The following is a 12,188-nucleotide window of genomic DNA, read 5'->3' as shown; positions in this document are numbered from 1 at the left end:
ATGCGTCAGGAAATGTATTGGGTCCTCCCTGAGCTCATGGAATATCTCCCAGATTGGTTATATTTAGAATGGAAACTTATGTCCCCTAGGCGACTAACTCATGTGTTGAATATCAAATTACCTAGATATGCTAAGGACAATATTATTCTATTGGACACGTGGAAAGCTTTGAAATTTATTGATAAATTAACAGATGTTCCAATGGAGAAATCTACTTTTCATTCCTTATGGCTAAACTCCAAGATTCAAATAGGTGGTTCTGGGATCTTCTGGAAGAATTGGATGCAGGCAGCCATTTGTACATTAGATGATGTTATATCTAGTAGAAAACTGCTTGATTTTTCACGATTGCAACAATTATTCAGTATTTTGAAGTCTCAGAATTATAGGTTGAAGTAGGCCATTCAGAGTGGGTTCCTTGATTGGCAAAATTTAAAAACTTACTATAGCTTGCAGATCCTATGCTTCCAGAAAGATCTTTTAGGACATCAGGCTGCCTAGTGGTATAATTTAATATCTGATTTCTTGAATAAAAAACCAAAAAATAGTCTAAGGGACATTTGGAGCTGTGAGATTAAACAGTATGGGGCTCATAATCGAAAGAGAAAAACGTCCAAAAACTGGCCTAAGTCGGCACTTGGCAAACATTTCTCAAAAAACATCCAAGCGCCGAAAATAAAAACAGGTTTTGGCGTATTTCTAAACAACCTAGGCCTTCATAGTGCCACTCAACGTCCAAAGCTAAATGGGGAGTTTTGGGAGGCGAGTCGAGGGCGGGAGTTGGGTGGCACATGGGCCAGCTTAGACTTACTAAATTGAAATACCCTAGTGGGAACTTCACAAAATCATATAAAACACACACTTCCCACTTATATTTAAGTGCAAATACTATTCTATATATACAGGAGTCGGCCTCAGTAACGGAGCCTACGCGTAGTCGTAGTCAATGACTGGAGTATTCAGCGTAGTTTGTTTTCGCTCCTTTTTCTCCAATCATTGGCCATACTCCCGTATATTTATTACAAAGTATCCAATTTATTCAAATTTAGTTATTTAAAAAACTTCTAATAATTTAATCTATAATGTATTTTTTATGTAAATTTTCTTTTTTATCATCTCACACTAAAAAGTTTTTAAATATTTTTATTATCTTAACACACTCTCATTTCTACGTATATTTGCACTATTTTAGCTATGGAAAGACTACCATGTCGAAACTTTATCTTTTTTTCAATTATATATAGCAAAATATATAATGAGTGCTATTCAAAGGTCACTTAGCTTTTTAGTCAGCGCTTGTATTTCAAGGAAAGCCAACGTGGCCAACATTTCATGGGTAGCAGTTCAAACCCACTGCATCAGGGCCAAATATATAAGAATCAAGCCGCTGTAGATAAAACATCAAATTGTTAGACCACAATACTTATATTTAGAACTTATATGTTCATGAAGTTTTACTTACTATTCTATCTAGTTCAGCAGCAGTCTTAATAAAACAACAAAATGGCGACAGCCTCAGTTTAAAAAACTTGGCAGCGTACTGACGTCAGTCTCAATCTTAACTTTCATTGGAGCAAGTGACCTTTGAATAGCACTCATTATATATTTTGCTATATATAATTGAAAAAAAGATAAAGTTTCGACATGGTAGTCTTTCCATAGCTAAAATAGTGCAAATATACGTAGAAATGAGAGTGTGTTAAGATAATAAAAATATTTAAAAACTTTTTAGTGTGAGATGATAAAAAAGAAAATTTACATAAAAAATACATTATAGATTAAATTATTAGAAGTTTTTTAAATAACTAAATTTGAATAAATTGGATACTTTGTAATAAATATACGGGAGTATGGCCAATGATTGGAGAAAAAGGAGCGAAAACAAACTACGCTGAATACTCCAGTCATTGACTACGACTACGCGTAGGCTCCGTTACTGAGGCCGACTCCTGTATATATAGAATAGTATTTGCACTTAAATATAAGTGGGAAGTGTGTGTTTTACCAGCTTAGACTTAGTCATACAGCATGTATAACCAAAAGTTTAACAACAGAGCCTAGACAGAACTTGGACGTTGTGACTTAGACCATATAAAACATGGTCTAAGTCACAAAAACCCACCTAAACTCACCAGATAAGCACTGCAAACACATAACATAGACCCCCACACACTACCCCAGTGATCACCGACCCCCCCCTAAAAATTTTATTCAGAACTTTAAAATTCAGCCTCCAGACCATCATCACCTGGCCATCTGGCATAGGAAAGCCTAGTCGTCCAGCCCGGAGGCAGGTTAAATCATCTTGGGGGTGGGTTAGGGACCCATAGAGAAGAGGACCCATGCCCATAAGCCCCTGTAATCACTGCATTGATACTTAAACATGTGCATTCCCCTATACACCCCCAAAACCCTTTTTTACTGGCATATAAGTGGCTCCTGCAGCCATAAGGACTATTGGGGTGGTAGATAAGTGGGTCTAGGGGATTCTGGAGGTGGTTTGGGGGGTTCACTGTCACCTATAAGGGAGATGTAGTGAGGAGAAGCCATGGCACCCTTTTTGTGAAGTTCACAGCAGTGCCCTGTAAGGTATCCCACTATTTAGGTGGTATGTCTGGGTGTGCAGTCCATCACTTTGCAGACCCCTCCCACGTCCAACAGGGCTTGTTCTAGGCGTTTTGGACTTGGACGGAAAGTTGGACGGAAATGTGGTATACAGATGGACGATTTAGTGACTTGGACAATCAGATCGACAGGATGTATAATTAGACGATTTTCGAAAGTAAAAAAAATTGGACATATCTTTCGAAAATGTGTCTTAGGCTCTTTTTAACTTTGGACAACTTGCGAGATGGACGTAAACGGACTTAGACATCCCTTTCGATTATGTCCCTCCACGTTTTTGTGTCTCGTTGGCCACGAATTTGGACTTGAAGGATGAAATGTATAACGTCAGCATCTATGAGACAAACTTGGTTTTTCTTGTTGCATATAATTTTCTGGATCCCAGTGCATTTGCAAAATTTAGACAGTTCTAAATCTAATAGATGCTGGCACTGTCATATTGATATAGGGACTTTGGATCATCTGTTCTATTGTCCATTGATACTTAATTTTTGGAAGTCGATATGGGGCAAAATTAATGTTGTACTTGGGTCATCAATTCCATGGACTTATGAAGCCATAATTTGTGGTACTCTACTACATGTTAAACCTTCTTTGGATCATTATGAAAGCCGGCTTTTCTTAATAATGACGGGAATAGCCATGCAAATGATAACACACAATTGGAAGAGTTATGATCAACTTAATTATACTTTCTGGTGGGCGAACTTATGTTCCAGTTACAAGTATGAAAGAATGAACGCTGGCCACTAGATGCACTAGAGAGGGGCTTGAGGCTCTGATTGGCCCAGGTTGTTTAAGGCCCCTTCTATAGGAGGGGCCTTAAACAGCCTGGGCCAGAACCTCAGGGCTCTCCCTGGTGCATCCCAGGATGCACCAGGGAGGGAAAGGCCTGCCATTATTTAGAGGCAAGCCTGCTGGCTGGAGGGAGTAGGCATCCCTCCGGCCAGCCCAATAAGTAAGATAAGGGGAGAGAGCAGGGGTCGTTGGAGGCATGGAGAAGAGTGTTGCTTGGCAGTGGGAGACAATGGGCATCTCTCCCGCTGCTGAGGGGGTGTTGGGGAGCCTGTTGCTTGGTGGCGGGAGAGAGTGGGCATCTATCCGGTTGCTGAGGGGATGTGTGGTTGGTTGTTTGGCGGCAGAAGAGAGTGGGCATCTCTACCATTGCCGGGGGTGGGGGGTGTTGAGGGGTGTGTTGCTTGGCAGCGAGATGGGAGATGTAGCGTTGGCTTTTAACAAGTACACATAAGACATGTCTTTTCTCCCACAAAAACTACTATAATTCATTAAACACGGCTATAATACAGACACGTGCTGAAGAAGCATGCTTTTACCACTCCACCTAAAAAAAAAAAAGACTATAATGTATGTGAATCATGTAATTTTTATTTTGATTCATTAGCCACAGTGAAAACACACGCCACGAGATGCACTTTTCACAGTGCTGGCACTGTACCGGCACCCCAGGACCAGTCACTGATTTTTTGTCGCCAAAAGCTGATGCTGCTCTTGGAGAATGACTCAGCGATGTTGAAGAATCCACCAGAGTACTTGTTTAAATATTGAAGAGCCCATTTCCATGGCAGTGTCGGAGACTGCCAGGAAGCTCGCATAAGACCGCAATAAGCCATTTTGATAATCCGCTGCTAAAATGCATGCAGGCTAAACTGGCTGGAATTGGTTTAGCGACCACATTAAAGGCAACCTTAAGTTTCGAGAATCTGGCCCTAAGAGACTTGTGCAGAGGGAGTTAGGAGCCAAGGCAGATCAGACCTGTGCAAAGCATAGGGAGTCTAAAAGGGTTGTGCACAGGGAATCAGGAAAAGAGGCAGCATTAGATCATTCAGCTTTTGATTTGAACAGTGTCTTTGTTTGAAATATATTTCAAGAACCCAGTAAAACACTATCTGGCTAAGCTATATGGACAACAGGTGCAATTTACTGTCTGCCACTCCAAGAAAAGAACAATTTCAGAATTATCATTCGGATTTGGTTTGATATTTGACATCGCTGACTATCTGCAGTGCCATGCAAGGTAAGAATAAACAAGTGAAGCCAAGGATACAGAGAACTCAATGCTGGATTCTTCTGCACCCTCTGTATTAAGAAATTCACATTTTCCATGTCAGGGGCTGGCCATCGTAGGGTATGTGATGTGACTGTACAAGAACGCTTTTCCCAGTTGAGGGTTAGTCCTGAGAAAGAACCACAATTCAGCCTCAAAGTGATTCCAAGGAATGCAGCCATTTTTCTTAAACTTTTATACCTTACTATTGATTTTTTTCTGGATTTATAACTGGGCTTAGGAATGCTTGCTTCCCATCTGTTTTACCTTTGATAAAACGGAGGGAAGAGCCACAGATTATTGTCTACCTAGATCAGATAGGCTGAGACCTTGCACACTACATGGTTTTCTCCCCTCCCCCACTCAATTTTTCTCTTTGTTTGATTCAGCTTCCCCCTCTCCGAGGTGGCCTTTTTTTGGAATCTCAATACTGAATTTTCTGGCTCAGTTATTCTGAGCATTAATTCTAGTCAAAGTCCCCTAGTGGTCAGGAAGTGAAGCTGCATATCAGTGGTGACCCTTTGAGACTGGACCTGACCTCATTTATGGTCATTGTTTCTGCCACTGGATATAGAAAGAAGGAAAGGTCAGAAGACAGAGGTATGACTTCCTCATGTGAAACACCTCGGCAGCATCCTTGCAATTCAATATCTTTGGTCATCTACCTAGCTAATATTACACCTTCAGTGTTTCCTTTCCTACTAATTTTCCTTAGAATAATGGCTGATAGTCACAGCTTCCTTTTCTACATTCAGACATTTTAATAATACTGATGTCATGGACTATGACATCAGGAGGAGAGTGTGGCACGTGGTTAAAGCTACAGCCTCAGTATCCTGAGGTTGTGGGTCCAAATCCCATGCTGCTCCTTGTGACCCTGGGCAAGCCACTTAATCCCCCCCCCCCCCCATTGCCCCAGGTATATTAGATAGAGTTTGAGCCTGCCAGGACAGATAGGGAAAAATGCTTGAGTACCTGACTATAATATACCATTAAGTTATATAAATAAAAAATAAAATAGTCTACTTTTTATTGGTGGAGAGTGCTGGGGTTTGTTGATGCAGTGTGGTCAGGGCAGGCTTAAGGCATAGGTAAATCAGGTAGAATTAAATGTGTCTCTACAACAGAAATAAAAATCCAAACACAGGAGTTGTGAGGAAGAAATGTAAACAACCAGGAAATAATTCAACACGGTAGATCTTTATTAAGTCTAGTGTAAATCTGGACTCGTCACGGTCAGAGTAACAGCGGGACCTGGAGTGACCCGCCTCTATATAACACATTACCCCCTTTCCAACCTACCTTTTACCTATCTCAAAGAGACAAGACACTTTGTTGGTAAGACCTGGCCGCAGCCCTGTTTATTGAATATTAACATATTCAGATAACATTTTAATATAAATCAATATATAAATTAACAGCCATAAATAAGCATTAACAATAACCCATAACAATGGTATCACCATTGTGACCTTGATCCCGAGCTACCATTAGATGTAATAGGCCCCTGACCCCGCCGTCTAAGCAAGGGTCCGAGGGGTGGCATGTCCCACACATGCCCCATTATCCCGGGTCATCCGACCCACCAGGCACAGCTCCCAGCCGGCCCACCGCTCATCCCTTGATGAGCCCATTAGCCAGTAGCTCGGGATACCGCCACCCTGACTTCCTTACACACCCCAAAACTAGAGGGCGGGCGGGCGGGAAAGCTGCTTCGGAGGACCCAAACTGTTCAGGTCCTCCGCGAGCCTTGCTTTTTAACCCCTCCCTCCCCCACAGTTCCTTTCGGCCGCGACAGCCAATGCTCTTCCTTCCGAGGGACCGCCCCCCTTTGGGCACGCTACCCCGACCCCTCCTTCGGCCTTACTAGTCCGATGGGCGATCCTGCGGGCCACCCAGCCCCGCGTTAAGTTCGCCCATCGAGACTAGCTCTCGGGCTTTTTATAACAGCGGGACCTGGAGTGACCCGCCTCTATATAACACATTACCCCCTTTCCAACCTACCTTTTACCTATCTCAAAGAGACAAGACACTTTGTTGGTAAGACCTGGCCGCAGCCCTGTTTATTGAATATTAACATATTCAGATAACATTTTAACATAAATCAATATATAAATTAACAGCCATAAATAAGCATTAACAATAACCCATAACAATGGTATCACCATTGTGACCTTGATCCCGAGCTACCATTAGATGTAATAGGCCCCCGACCCCGCCGTCTAAGCAAGGGTCCGAGGGGTGGCATATCCCACACATGCCCCATTATCCCGGGTCATCCGACCCACCAGGCACAGCTCCCAGCCGGCCCACCGCTCATCCCTTGATGAGCCCATTAGCCAGTAGCTCGGGATACCGCCACAGGCCTGTAACGCGTTACAGGCCCCCCCCCAATAAAAGGAAAACAGAGCTGCGGCTAGGGTACCAACACTCGTTCGCAACAGGAGGCGAAGTCGTCCAACAGCAAATCACAACCTATATCAGATAGATGCACCCGATCCCTGTAAAATAGCCCTGAACATGACACATCCACCCAATCGTGTCTTATCTGTATACCCCCCCTGGCCTCCACCCATCGACCCACTTGCCGATTGACCTTGGTTAGCCCTCTAGTCCACCGCCGAGACGCCAGCCGGCTCGGCCGAGGAATGATATCCGACCAAACCAGCCGCGTCCCCGGGAACCAGCCCTGCGCCGCCCCCAAATCCCCAATGACAGTGTCAATCAGGTGCTTTCCACTAAGGGCATCGACATCGTTGCCCCCCAGATGTAGAAATAGTAGATCCGGATGCCGAGAACGCCGCCGAAGGTCGTTCAACAGATGTAGCAACTGGTGCCATCGCATGCCCCTTTGTCCCCACCAGGAAACGAACACTCCGCGATGCCCGAGGCCCAAGTGTTGACCGCTGGGTCGGACTATGGCACGTTCCCCAGCCCAATGGACGAAGGAGTGCCCGATAATCCAGACCGACAGGACCCGCTGCACCGCACCTGCAAAGCAAATCCCGCAAATAAGTTACCGATCGCAGTTAGTAATAAGGTTGCCGTGCAGTGCCCCCCCCCCCTTCCCGTAAATAATCCCCTTGGAGCATCCCCTTATCCCGTCTACTGCCCCGGACAGACCCTTCCTATCATGTCCCCCCCTAGACCAACCCTCCCGACTGGGAATCCCTACGAGCGGAACTCGTCGGTCGAATATACCCCCGATAGGCGTCCGAAGACCACCTACCCAGTCGTTGGATGACCGCTTCGGGTACCCCCGCCGCAAAGGCACTTGTAGCCGCCCCGATGCGGAAGGAATGAGTGCCATAACGAGCTGGGTCCGCACCGCACTGTCCCAGAGCTAGACGCAACACCGCTAGGAACTGATACCGCGTGAGCGGGGTGCCATTCTCATGCACCAACAACGCTAAGGCCGTATGAGGACGGACCGCCATATAGGCAACCAGAGATTGGACGGGGCAAGACGTACATCCCTCCACTTGATGCAGGATTAACGTGCGCCCCCTGCCCAGCTGATCCGACTTCGAACGGGCAATGAAAACTCGCAGCGTGTTCCCCACTATACCCACCTGCCTACCCAGCAGGCCTCGCAGACCCTGCACGTCCGACGGATGGACGAGCAGCTCGCCCACACGCAGCGCTCCAAAAAAGGATAACGAGAAAGCCGCCCGAAACAGACACGTTTCAAAACCGGAGTTCGTCACCTGTGGTAGCACCTTCACTAGCGTGACCAACAGGGCATGCGTAATCGGCAGCCGGGAGTCGGGCACTGGCGGGGTTACCCTCCCCCAGGCCGCCAACATCCTACACGGCAGAAAACCCGCCGATGGACAAGTCCAACCGAGGGCTCTGCAGAAGAAAGCGAAGCCCGCTAGATGCCCTGCTGCCGCGCTCCAGGAATAGCCCTGTAGCTGATACGAGGCTAGGAAATCCGCTAGCAGAATCTCCGACACAGGTCCGGGAGTCCATCCCCGAGACTGAATAAATCTGGACACCAGTGCAAAACCTCGATTGTACCGGGCCCATGTAGACGGGGCTACAGATTGTTGCAGTAAGCGCCAGATCCGTTCTCTGCCAGGCTCCATAAATGCTCCGGCATCTGCAATCCCTCCATCTTCGCTGCCGGCGCCAGCTGCCGAAACTGCAAGAAGTGGAAACGAGAAAGAGCATCAGCAAGCCTGTTTTGTACCCCGGGAACGTGTCGTGCTCGTATGCAAAGGTTCAGTCGCAAGCAGCGCACGACAAGCTCGCGCATCAACGCCGTTACCCGTAGACATTTCGCCGTCTGCCGGTTGACCACCTCTACCACCCCCATATTGTCGCACCAAAACATGACTCGCCTATTCCGCAACCTGTCAGGCCACAGCTCACAAGCCACCAGCAACGGGAAAAGCTCCAGCAGAGTTATATTACAGGTAATGCCGGCCAGCTGCCAAGCCTTAGGCCAAGCTGCCGCGCACCAATCGCCCTGGAAATAGAGGCCGAATCCAACGCCGCCCGCCGCGTCAGACTGCAGTTCTAGATCCAAATTAGTCACCTCGGGCTGCTGTATTGACAGTGACCCGTTGAAGCGTTCGAGAAACAGGGACCACATCCGCAAGTCCGCCCGGATTCCCGCCGAAATCCGCACGAAGTGCCTGCGGTCCCTCACTCCGGCTGTCGCTGCTGCCAAACGACGGGAAAAGGGGCGACCCATAGGTAAGACCCTGCAAGCAAAATTGAGAGACCCTAATAGAGACTGAACCAATCGCCGGGTAGGCTTGTGAGCACCCCGTACCAGTACTATTAACTCTAACAACTGCCTCACCTTGCCCTGCGGAAGCCTAGTAACCATCGCTACCGTGTCAATCTCAATCCCCAGGAACGTGAGACACGTCGTCGGCCCCTCAGATTTTTCTGCTGACAGCGGAACCCCAAATTCCGCCGCTATGCCCTCAAAAGTGGTCTTCAATAGCCCGCAATCACCTGAATCCTCTCCTCCCACGAAAAGAAAATCATCTAAATAATGAACTACCGCGTCCCTCCCTGCCCGCCGAACCGTAACCCAGTGCAGAAAGGAACTGAACAATTCGAAAAGGGCGCAGGATATAGAGCACCCCATAGGCAAACATCTGTCATAATAGAAGGCTTCTTCAAATCTAAAACCCAATAATGGATACGAAGCCGGGTGCACTGGCAATAACCGAAACGCTGATTCAATGTCCACTTTCGCCAGTAAAGCCGCTGGGCCCACTCGACGTATGAGACAAAGTGCGCTGTCAAAGGACGCGTAGCGCACCGAACATAGGTCACGCGGAATGCCATCGTTCACCGAACGCCCCGCCGGCCTGGATAGGTGGTGTATCAATCGATATTTGCCCGGCTCTTTCTTAGGTATGATCGCCAGGGGAGACACCACCATTACCGGAAACGGTCGGTCCTGAAAAGGCCCCGCTACCCGCCCCCGTTCAAGTTCCTCAGTCAACTTCCGTCGTACCACCACCCGCAGGTGAGAAACGGAGGAAGCGTTGGCAGTCTGTGCATTAGTTAATGGCAACGCATACGGAATCGTAAAACCCTCGCTGAAACCCTTTAACAGTACGTCCGCCGCCCGTGCATCACGATACTGATCGAGCCACGGACGCAAGACACCCACCCAGGGTGGGCAGCCTGCGGGACCCCCGCTCACTTAGCCGGGGCTGGAGACAACCCGGCTCCTTTCTTGGGGCACTTGAGGGCTGAGTGACCCTGTGCGCACAGGGAGCAAGCGTGTCGGAAACGGCAATCTGTGAAGGAGCAGACTGATTTATTAAATTGCCAGCACAGGCCCGGACCACCCCCGGCACCTGGGCCTCCGGGCGGACGAAAGGAACGCGTCCCCCCTGCCACCTGTGTGGCCGGCTTGCCCAAAGGTCCCGTGCTCGAACCTCCCGGCTTCGCCATATGGGTGAGCCAGAGATTGATGTCCTGCGTGCCCCAGGACATGTGCCGATTCTCCTCCATTTTGTCTCGGAACGCCTCATCATAATTCAGCCACGCCCAACCACCGAACCGCTGACAAGAATCGAGAATAGTATCGGCATACGCCAGCAACAGACCGTAATCCTGAGGGCGCTCCTGTCCCCATACGCTGGCAAGCCGTAAAAACGCCCGAGTCCAGTTAAGGACGTTACGGGAAATCGCGCCTACTTTAGGTTTCCCTCCCTCTTTCTTGCTCTTCTTTTTACGACTCCGCACCCTGCCCTCTAAAAGTTTAAAAATGTCCACGCAAGCACGTCTCCGAATCTTGCGACGCAGTGACCGAGGGACTTTCTCCCAAAGCTCTGACAACGCTACGAGTGCAGGGGCGCCCCGATCTGCGCCCTCACGCGCCTGATCCTCCCCATCTACCTGCCGACGCGACCCGGTAGAGGAAGACGAAGAAGAGGAAGAAGAGGTTGAAGAAGAGGAAGAGGAAGATGATGAAGAAGAATCTCTACCTCCCCGTCTCTTTTTACCCTTGCCCTTTTTCTTTCCCCTTTTTCCCCGAACACTAACCCCAGCCCCTAGGGCCATGTTACCCGTGATCCTGTCGTCTCCAGGTCTGTGTCCGCCTCCAGCCGCTCCCGAAGTGGCGCCTTCCGCAGCAGCCACCATAGCTGGACGCTGCTGGTCTCGAGCATGCTCCCCGCCACCGATCTGTGGCGCTGCAGCCGTTCCTCCGCTAGACAGTCCCGTTGCCGACGTCCCGGCTGTCTCACCAGGTCCCGCAGCGACGTCCTGTGGGAAGAAATCCAAACAGGGGCCAGCCACCGGCACAGTAGGAGGGTAAGTTAACCCCGTATAACCAGCCCCAACATGAGGTCCCCCGCCACCCCCCGGCCCCCCCAAGCACACCCGGGCCCCAAGGATAAGGAGTAAACGGCGGAGGTATCGGCACCCAGGGATTACTGCTCCAGGAAGCGCCCCAGGGACCTGTAGACCAAGGGGACCACCAGCCCGCTGGGCCCGCTGGCCCGATAACCCCCATTCCTGATGTAGAGGGGACTGCAGGAACAGCAGCAGACACTGGCGCACTCCCCCCCCTGCCCGCTATCATGGGAAACGCTGGCACTGCAGCAGCCTCTCCCCCCGGCGCTCCCCCCCCCCCTTGGGAGTGGGTACCTCCGGATGGGCACGCTCCGGACGCTCCGCAGCCACCGCCCCCGGATCCCCGACGACCGTGACTCTCCCGGCCTGCAAGGATTCTGAGCCTGCAAGCATTCTGAGCCCCCACTGTAGCTGCAACGCTCCTCCCCCTTCCAGCGGCAGGGTTCTGCCTTCTGCCCCTGCGGGTCGACCCCGCACCGCGCCCTGCTACCGGCGCCACCCCCACTACCTCCAGCGCTATAGCCGCCCGTGCCGATGCACGGGAGCGCCTCGGAGGCAACTGCCTGCCCCCCCCCCCCGCAGCCGCACTCACCAAGAAATTATCGTCCTCGTCAAGGGAGTCGCCTGCCAGGAAGGAAATCTCCGCCGGGTCCGCGGCGGTTGCCTG

Source organism: Geotrypetes seraphini, chromosome 11 (assembly GCF_902459505.1).
Source record: "Geotrypetes seraphini chromosome 11, aGeoSer1.1, whole genome shotgun sequence".
Lineage (NCBI taxonomy): Eukaryota > Metazoa > Chordata > Amphibia > Gymnophiona > Dermophiidae > Geotrypetes > Geotrypetes seraphini.
The sequence above is the reverse complement of the archived record's forward strand: the minus strand, read 5'-3'. Positions refer to the sequence as shown.